Source organism: Passer domesticus, chromosome 6, assembly GCF_036417665.1.
Source record: "Passer domesticus isolate bPasDom1 chromosome 6, bPasDom1.hap1, whole genome shotgun sequence".
NCBI lineage: Eukaryota > Metazoa > Chordata > Aves > Passeriformes > Passeridae > Passer > Passer domesticus.
In genome coordinates this window covers 70,961,414-70,972,111 of record NC_087479.1, presented here as the reverse complement: position 1 = coordinate 70,972,111, position 10,698 = coordinate 70,961,414, and positions in this window count along the sequence as shown.

Sequence of the window (10,698 nt, the reverse complement as noted above, 5' to 3'; positions counted from 1 at the left end):
TCAGCAGCTCTTGAGGATGGGATTAGAATACATCTTTACACTGCAACCCAGGACAAGCGTTCACCCCAGTGTCCAGGTGGCAGCAGCAGCAAAGCCACCCAGCACCAGCACTGACTGAGCTCCATGCCCAGGAGGAGCCGTGGATGCCCACGGTGTGGGCAGGCAGAAGCCAGGCAGGGGCTGCTGTTGAAATGGAGGTTTTGGGGGGTTCAATTAAGTTAGCAATATATGGACTAAGCATTTAAATTTTAAATTGTAGAATTATGTGTTGAATTTTAACCTTTTACTTAAGAAAACTCTGCCATGGTACAAAGGGCATAGGAAAATGCAGATATCTGAAGCTTCTTGCTATGAAGGACAATACCAGCGTAATAAATAGGGCAGAAGATCTTTCTCCTTTCTAATGCCTTTATTAAAATATTCAGCTCAGGTTGGGGAGAAACAACAGGTCGCCCGCACCCCCGCTGCTCCCAGGAGTGGCATGGAGGAGGAGGATGATGCAGCTGTGTCCGCTGGTATGCAGGCAGAGCTGGGCCTTCCGTCCTCGAGGGAGTAGTGGGAATTCCGCTTTTTTGGTCTAACATTCCAGGTCCTCTTTCTAGCTGACATCCATTCAGGTTAGGGTGAGTAGTAAAAAGGATCTTAGCAGATACTGGATTAAGTTCCTCACCTTTAGACCTTACTTAGGTTTCTTAATTCCATGTTGGCTTGTTTTTTCAGGTTTTTTTTTCCTGTAAAATTGCAAACTTTGGTGAAATGCATTCTCATCTGCATACTAGCTCTGACGTCACCCCCTCTACCCTGCTACCTGCAGGCTCTGGTGAAGCAGCAGGGGGACAATTGCGCTTGATTTCTAACCATTAACAGGTAATTGGAGAAAAACTAGTAATAAGAGGTGATTGCAACATGAAGCTATCAACAAGAAATAGTCAACACTTCAACTCTCAACAACTGGCCCAACCTGTTTAACTTTGCAGCCTTAAAAAAAAAATGGATAATTTGTGGGGGTGAACACACCAGGTGTGGAGACACGAGGCTTGACTCCATTTCAGAAGGCTGATTTATTATATATTCTATTAAAATACTACATTAAAACTATACTAAAAGAACAGAGAGGAAAAAATGACCAGAAGGCTACAAAGAAGAAGAATAGAATGGAATGCATAACAAAAATCTTGTGACTGCTCACAGGCTCAACACAGTTGGCTGTGATTGGTCATCAAGTGAAAACAATCCACATGGACCAATGGAAGATGCACCTGTTGCATTCCACAGCAGCAGATCGTTATTGTTTACATTTCTTTCCTGAGGCCCTCAGCTCCTCAGGAGGGGAAAAATATGATATTTATTTAATAAAATATCATAGCTACAGATGAATGTTTTACTCATAACACTAGGAGAAGACCAGGGAATGCAGGAACCATAGACTAAGGAGCTCCTCTGTCTCCAAGCTGATCCAAACCAACAGACGTACTCAGATAAGCACCAAGGGACCGCAGTGCATGCACAAAGGAGAAAAGTTCAAAAGTTCAGTCATGAGCAAGACCACAGCCTTCGGCCTCAGGGACCACCAAAGACCCCAGTGTGACCACCACAGGAAACAATGCGTGCCCAGAAGGGCGTGGATCTAATCGCCATGTGAGGGGAGGACAGGCGGGGCCAGGGGTTGAATATGCATGAAGAGATTGTGTAATGCATTGCATATGGAACATGTTTGTGAACAAAGATGTGGCTCGGACCAGGGCTCGGGGCACAAGTTTTCACGAGAGCCATGTCGCCTGGCCAGGCCCTGACACGCATACCCACTTCATAACTACAACTACATCAAATTGTGGAGTCCATTTATTCCGCATATCGCTTCATTTGGCGACCCAGATGGGACTAACTCTGCTCACCTGCTGGTCCGGCTGGGCACAGACCCTCTCAGGTGTGCCAGGGGACTCTTCCCCGGGAGAGACTCTGTGCCTCAGCTGTACACTGCGGGGAGCAGACCACAGCGCATTGAGACTGTGGACAGAAGTGGTATGTATTCCTTTATTTTTTATAGGGTTGGCTACCGATAAGTCGCATAAGAGACGTCTTTGTGTGCAGTTTTGCACAAGCAGTTTGCAAGCAATCATCTGCTGGGGAGAAGCCGGTGGCGGGCGTCCCCAGCTGACAGAGCAGCTGGCGGAGCATTGGTTTGAACTGTGATTGTGTATGGTTATCACGTCCGGACGTGTGTGCTTGTGTGTGTGTGTGGGTGTGAGTGAACGGTGAAACATGCTGCGGGAATGAAGTCTTGGTTTAGTTTCTCTGGTAACTGTGGTTTTTCAAAGAACATTTCAAGGGCGCCGGGTCGCCGTGAGCGTGGCGCAGGTCGGCGCGGCGGGCAGAGGCGACGCAAAGCCGGGGCAGCGGCGGCCAGCCGGCAGCGCCTGGGAGAGCAAGCAGCGCATGCCCAGCGCAGGCAGCCCCTGGCCGGCAGCACATGCGTGGTGCAGGGCGGCTCTAACGAGCGGGGCCAGCGCGGTGCAGGGCCATGAGCCGGGGCTTGCCAAATTGCTCTCAGCGCAGCGGGCACTCGGGGCATAAGCCGTGGTTTGTAGGGTTGCTTTGAACACCGCTAGCTGATAGCACAGCTAGCAAGAGCACGGTACAAATTGGCATTTGCAAGCAAGCACCGCTGGTTGGTAAGGGGCAGGAACCACCTGCAGGCAGCCAGCAAGCCCACCTGGACTAAGAGTCAAGTGTTTGCTGTGCGATAACACTGCCCTTCAGTCTTGACAGCTGTTACTAGGAGAGCCTTTGCATTAAGGGGTTTGCTGCTGCTTTTTTTTTTTTTTTTTTTTTTGGTACAAGCTGAAATAAATGGGCAGGAGATCTTTCTCCTCTTTAATGCCTTTATTTAAAAGGATGAGCTCAGGTGGAGAGCAATCGACGGGTTGTGCCCACGCCGCTGCTGCTCCCAGGAGTGGCACAGAGGAGGAGGGTGATGCAGCTTTGTCCGCTGGTCTGCAGGCAGAGCTGGGGATTCCATCCTCTTGAGAGATTAGGAGATTCCACCTTTTTGGTCCATCACCTTGGTTCCTCTCTCTAGTCAAGATTCTTTCAGGTGAGGGTGAGAAGCAAAAAGGATCCAAGCAGGCATTGGACTATGCTCCCATCCTTAGACATCACCTACGTACCCATAGTTCTATGTTGGCTCGTTGTTTTTAGGGGTTTCCCTGGAACACTGCAAAATTTGGTGCAATGCATTTGTCATCTGCATACTCGCTCTGATGCCACTCCCATTCTCCTGGTACTTGCAGGGTCCTGGCATCCCTCCCTGGCAAGCCTCAGGGGGACAAGGGTTAAACGCTAACCATTAACAGGTAATTGAAGAAGAACTCTTAACAATGAAGCTAACTTAACAGCAACTGGTCCAACTTGTTTTAACTCTGCAATCTGAAAAAAAATAGATAACAATTTATTCATAACACAAGCGAGAGGTGATTTGCCCATGGTTGCTGCCTAACTTCAAGCCTGGGCTGGGAGAGCCCGGCCTCCGAGACATGCTCTACACAGGTGGTTTCAGCTTGAACCGAGTCAGTCTCTTCATCCGTCAGGGGCTGGTGAGTCATAGAACGGGAGGATGGAGGGAGAGACAGAGTGTTCTTGGGAGGGATATACCGCAGTTCAACACGTTGCTATCGAGCCTTTGACTGGGAACACCCCGCAGCTGAAAGAGTGCTTAGAAACGCCTTGACCTGGGGGCTTGAAGGGGTGATTCCCAGTTTTGTGCAGACTGACAGCTTTTCACTGGGAGCCAGACTGGCACACAGCTTGGGTTCTCCTTCAGTGCAGAAAGTGTCAGAGGAGGTGGTATTGTGTTTCATGTAGACAGACCTGCATGCCATGCATGTACCCCTGAACTGCCAAGATACTATAACCAAGGGGTATATGCAAGGTGTGAAATAGGGAATTTAATCTGTGGAAAAAGTCACCTAGACCCTGAGACATGGGAAGACATCTTTGCAGAGGATTGGGAAAGGATAACGGAGTGGCACAGCTATATCAAAAGGAAGAATTAAGGAATTTTTTCCTTTTCTTTTCACCCCAGTGGTTTGGATTGTACCCTGTACATTTGGAGTTTGTAACTTTGTGTGGGACTGAGAAAACAACAAACAAGTAAAAGTTAATGGTGGATTGTTATATATTATTTTTAAATTACTTAGTATTTAATGTTAATAACATTTAATTAATTAAAGTATTATTGATTGCTAAATTGGTTATTAATATTTTTATACATTGATTATTTGATTAGTTATTACTTTTTAAAAATAACTCTGAAGAAGGCAGAAAAAACAGAGTTTTGATTTGAGACTCACATCTGGACATTCAGAACTGAGTAAGCTAAAGCTTGCTCTACAAAGACATCATGGGAACAAGGCAGAGTTAGGAAGTACCTAAAGCCAACCCATTAGGGTGTGTCTTAGCACAGTGGAGAGAAATAGCAGACAAAGGGGACAGGAAAAATTTTAAAAAGCCTAATTATATATTGCTCCCATTGGTGGCCATGATATCACCTGGAGGATAGGGCAAGGTCGCCTCCTACAGGTACATTGGAATAGAATACCCTGTTACAGCTAATATTGTTTCTATGGAGGGAAGGAAAATGGAAGGAGGTTTCTTACTATGATATGTTTTTCTCCCTCCAAAATAACCCTGATGGCAAAGAGACTGTGGCATCAGAGCCCCCTCTGACCCCCTTGTTTTGGCTCTTGAAAGACAAAACAGAAGCAAAATGGGAGAACTGAAATGGGGCTGCTCGGCCTGTAGCATAAGATAGAGATGCACCAGGACAGATAAAGTTTATTGCACAGCACTAGAGGAACAAGAACAAGATCTAGCTGACCTATTTAGACCTCACTTGGGAGGGCAGGGGGGAAGGGGTAGAGACTTGGGAGGGGCTCCATCTACACCACCTACACCACCTAGTCGACCGCATCCACTATTTCTCCTACTCCTACTCCTACTCCTACTCCTACTCCTACTCCTACTCCTACTCCTACTCCTCCTCCTCCTCCTTTGGAGAAGACACCAGCTCCAACCCCTCCAGGCAGCCCAATAGCATCCCGAACCAGAGGACAAATACTGCAGGCCCCTTTGCAGGAGACAGTAAAACCAGGCCGAGAAAAGATATTAGTTAAGGTGCCCTTCTCCACCCTTGGTTTGGATGCTTGGAAAAGGGTTGCAGGAAATTACCAAAATGACCCAATAAACATTGCTAAACATCTAGGGTACATTACGAAGCAGCACAATCCAGACTGGGGTGCTATTCAATTGTTATTAGACACATTCACTGAAACAGAAAGCTAGATGGTTTTAAAAACAGCTGGGAACCAGGTAGCAGACCACTTTAGACAACAACCAGGGGATCTAAAGGAACATTTTCCACTTCAGGACCCAGGCTGGAACCTGAACCAACCAGTACAAAGACAGAGGCTAAAAAATTATCCGGATTGGCTTATATTGGGAGTGGAAAGAGCAACGCCTGAAACTATAAATTGGTCAGCTTTATATGCTATTAAACAGGCACCCTCAGAATCCCCCAGAGAGTTCCTAGATCACCTGAGAAACACAATGTGACGCTATACACCACTGGACCCGGCATCTGATCTGGGGATATGCTGGAACCCAGGACGCCCCTCTGGGTGCCCTGGATGACACGTGCCCCTGGCAGACGGCTGGGGAATCCTGGCAGGAAGCCAGAGACACTTGGGATTTCGATCTTAACCCATGGAGCAAATTACCAACCTTGTATGAAGAATCACAAGTCACAGAAGTTTAAATAGAGTGATAATGAATTAATCCCAGGGTGAAACATGGAATTTGGGGGATTTTACTAGAGGGGGTCTAGGAGGCAAGATGGAGGGATTTGGGCGTTGTCCTATTTTTCTTCCTTCTTCTTCCTAGCCTCCATCTTCTTGCTGATGGTAGCACATTTGGATTGGTTTAGACTAGAAGTAGACAGTCTAACAGAGGTGATAGGTATTGGAAAATAATGACAAATAAAGTACATGTAATTCATAGCACAAAATGAAGACACCAGCCCAGGGGCGGGCAGCGTGCCCATGACAGACCTGCAGATCAGACCTCTGCAGGTCTGAAAAAGAATGGTTTAGATAAGAGACAATAAACAACCTTGTGAACCAGAGCTGAAGAATTCTGACTCTTTCTTCCACCGTCGGGCTGGGAAAAAAGAACTCTCGGGGAGGGTCATCCTGACTGCAGGAAACCCGAGAGAGGTACAACAACTAATTAATCTATTTTTGGGACAGTCCACGGGGGATATTTGCTGCAAACTCCAAAAAGTCTGAGAAGAAGATATACGGAATTTAGAAACTTGATTGGGGGAGGCTTGGAGAGTCTTTAGCAACAGAGAAGAAGGGGATAAACAAGGGATGAAAAACTTAATAGCAATAGTGCAGGAGTGAACGGAAAGAAAGACGTGAAAGCAGGCAGGGAGCACCCAGGCAAGGCCCTCCTCGATCCGGCAGAAATCAATGTGCAAACTGTAAGAAACAGAGCCATTGGCAGAAGGACTGTCCAGAGCAGAAAGAGAATGGTCAAGGGAATCAAAGGAGAGGAGGGGTGGTTGCCCATGTGCAAGACAATTGGGGGGGACTGGAGGAGACTACTCCAGCAGGCTGTCTGGTTGTAAAACTAAAGCTGGGGGAAATGGAAAAAGAAGGGAAATTCCTAGTCAACCTTTAGAAGCGAGTACCTTCTAGGGGCAAGGTACTCGGTTCTAAATACAGCCTTGATGCCCATAGGGGATGATTATGCTACAGTTACGGGAGCGACTGGCCAAACTGAAAAGGCATTTTTCTTTAGGCCACTAAAATACAAACTGGGAAAGCAGTGGGGGATCCACAAATTTCTATATATGCCCAACTCCCCATAGCAACTTCTGGGTAGAGATTTGCTGGGACAATGACCGCCAATTATTGCATTCAAAAATGGGGAAATTACTCTGGAGGGAAATGATCAAAAGTACGTAGAAATATTGAGTTTGATATTAACCACTAGTCAAGTCACAAGGGAAACTGAAATCGATGAAGATGTAATGAATCAGGTATTCCCTGGGGTATGGGCTTCTGATGTATCAGGGACAGCAAAAAACGCTCCCCCTATACAGATCAGACTAAAAGAGGGAATGCAACCTGTCAGAGTTAAACAGTATCCCCTGGGAAGGGAAGATAAGGAAGGAATTAGCCCAGTAATTGAGAACTTTTTAACATCTAGGATTATTAAAAGAATGTCAATCTGATTTTAATGCCCCTAACCTACCAGCCAGCAAACCTGATGAGTCATACAGGTTAGTACAGGATCTGCAAGCCATGAACAAGATAACTGAGGATCTGTATCATGTGGTGGCCAATCCCTACACGTTATTAAATTGCTTAACACCTGAACTAACTTGGTTTACCGTTTCAGGTTTAAAAGACGCCTTCTTTTGCCTTCCTATCCACCTAGCCAGCCAGAAAATTTTTGCATTTGAATGGGAAAGTCCTAAAAGTGGGCAAAGAACTCAACTTACATGGACAGTACCCCCACAGGGATTTAAAAACTCACCCACTTTGTTTGGAGAACAACTTGCAAAGGAATTAGAGGCCTGGGAAGCCCCTCCAGAGGAAGCGAAGCTGCTACGAAGATGACATCCTCATAGCCACACGGACAAGTGAAGCATGCGTGGCCTGGACGGTAAGCCTCTTGAACTTTCTGGGACTCCAAGGGTGCCGGGTATCAAAGAAAAAGGCTCAAGCAGTAAAACAGCAAGTAACTTATCTGGGATACAAAGTCAGTACTGGACAATGTACCCTGGGCCAAAGCCGGAAGGAGGCAATATGCCAGACCCCAAAACCTCAGACTGCAAAAGAACTAGGAACTTTCCTGGCGATGACGAGGTGGTGCAGGTTATGGATCTGTTACTATGGACTGTTTGTTAAGCCCTTATATGAACTTATTGCAACTAAAAGCAGGGAAATCCAATGGACAGAGGAAGCTACGCAGGCCTTCCACCAGCTGAAAAAAGCCCTCATGTCAGCTCCAGCTCTGGGATTGCCAGACGTGAGTAAGCCTTTCCTCTTGTTCTCCAATGAGAAGCAAGGAATGGCCTTGGGAATATTAGCACAGGACCTTGGCCCATACCGGAGACCAGTTGCTTGCTTCTCTAAGCAATTGGATGCAGCAGCTAAAGGCTGGCCTGGATGCCTCAGAGCTGCTGCAGGAGTCGCACTGAATATCCAAGAGGCAAGTAAATTCACCCTGGGCCACAAAATGACTGTGCCAGTGTCTCACACGGTGTCTGCAGTGCTGGAGGTGAAAGGCGGACATTGGCTTTTCCCACAACAATTTCTGAGATACCAAGCTATTATGGTGGAGCAAGATGATGTGGACATAGTGGTGACTAACATTGTCAATCCAGCCTCCTTCCTCAGTGGGAACCAAGGGGAGCCAGTGGAGCATGACTGCCTGGAGACTATCGAGGCAACCTATTCCAGCCACCCCTCTCAAGAATGCAGAAATCTGGTTTACTGATGGAAGCAGTTATGTCATCAGAGGAAAACGACACGCTGGGTACCCAGTTACTACCTGCAAGGAGGTAACAGAATCTGGGCCCCTGCCAACAAATACCTCGGCACAAAAGGCCAAGATAATTGCTCTAACTCGGGCCTTGGAATTGGCAAAAGGGAATGAAATAAACATATATATAGACTCAAAGGATGCACTTGGAGTAGTGTGTATCCTCATGGAGCCATTTGGAAAGAAAGAGGCTTGCTGAACTCTCAAGGGAAAAACATTAAACATGCGTCAGAAATACTGCGACTCCTAGAAGCAGTCTAGTTACCAGAAGAGGTGGCAATCATGCACATTAAGGCATTTTTCAGAAGATAAACTCAGAATTGGAAGAAGGAAACAAGCTGGCAGATAGGAAGCAAAAGAAGCAGTGAAAAATGAGGTAATAACTGAGGCAGCCCTGGTTCCAGATGGGCAAATTTCCCTCAAAATACAACAAATTAGACAAAAAAATTGATCTATGAGCAGAAAGGAGCCTATAACCAAGAGGCATAGACCACCACAGAGGGAAAATTAGTTTGACCCTCTGACTTATTATGATCTCTAATAAGGGAGAAACATCAGAAAACACATTGGGAAATTGAAGCCCTACATATCTAAATGAAAGGATCATTGATAGAAATTTACGAGCCGCTATCACCCAAGTGACTCCACAACGTGACCTTTGCCTCCAGACCAATCCCAAGAATATTCCCAAACCTAAACTTGGCCAAATTGGAAAGGGCCATGGACCTGGGCAGCAATGGCAAATCAATTTCACGGAATTGCCAAGAAAAGGGGAGTGTAAGTTTTCACTAGTACTAACAGATATCTTTTCAGGGTGGCCAGAAGCATTCCCCACCAGGACTTGTAAAGCTCAGGAGGTAACTAAGGCATTGGTACAGGAAATCATACCATGCTTTGGAGTCCTGGTCACAATCTCCTCGGACAGAGGACCACATTTCATCGCAAAATTAGTGCAACAAGTTAGCCAGTACTTGGGCATAGACTAGGAACTTCACACCCCATATAACCCACCATCAAGTGGTCAGATAGAGAAAATGAATCATTTGATCGAACAACAAGTTACACAACTGGGACAAGAGGTTAATTTGCCATGGCATCAATCCCTCCGATTAGCGCTGCTGCAGGTTTGGACCAAACCCAGGACTAAGAAAAAGCTAAGTCCCTTTGAATTGCTTTATGGGAGACCATACACGGTGCAGAAGGGAACTTCTGCCCAGGACGTATCGTTATGTGATCGCTCTGACCAAACAGCTTAGAGCAATTGAAAAATATGTGGCTGGAACTCGGGGTACAGGGCTCGATGCACCAGTACATGACGTGCAGGCTGGAGACTATGTATATGTTAAGTCTCTAAGAGAGAAGGCCCTGCAACCACAATGGGAGGGACCATACCAAGTGCTCCTTACTAGCTTCACTGCAATCAAGACTAAGGAACAAAGTGCTTGGATCCACCACAGCCGTGTTAAGAAAGCTCCAGAAGCCCCTTGGAGAATAACAGCGGGTGATGGTAAACTGAAACTGAAACTTACCTGCACAAAATGAATGCATCATGGTGGGGGGGGATTTGCGCTGAAGTGTTGTTCACAATCATCGCTGTCATCCAAAAATTAGAAAGTACTCCTAGCCAGAACAATGCTGAATGGCCTTGGTCCCAAGCCCTTACTCAATAGACCAGATCCATGGGAAAACCTTCCCATTCAAAAGGTTTAAACCTAACAACTGTGGTCATGTGCAAAAAGCAAATATAAAAAATGCTGCAGTGGCAGAAACAGAGGTTGTGGTCACTTCAAGGGACCATGGCAGAGGTAATTAAGATAGGGTGTAGAATGATTATAGGGACTACCTATAGTAAAGTAACCCAAATCAGTGTAAATAAGCACTGGAAGATTTGCAAGCATCCAAATGAATTGGACTGTTGGCACAACTTCACATTAAGACAAACTGTCGACATGGTTTGCTTCTGGGCCTGCAACACTATTGGGCTGTCTTTCAAATTTAAAATGAATGCTATAGCTAAGCCTGTTACAACCCACCCCAGCACTCAAGCACAAACCCAAAATACGCCATTTAAGCTTGAACCTACAGTTT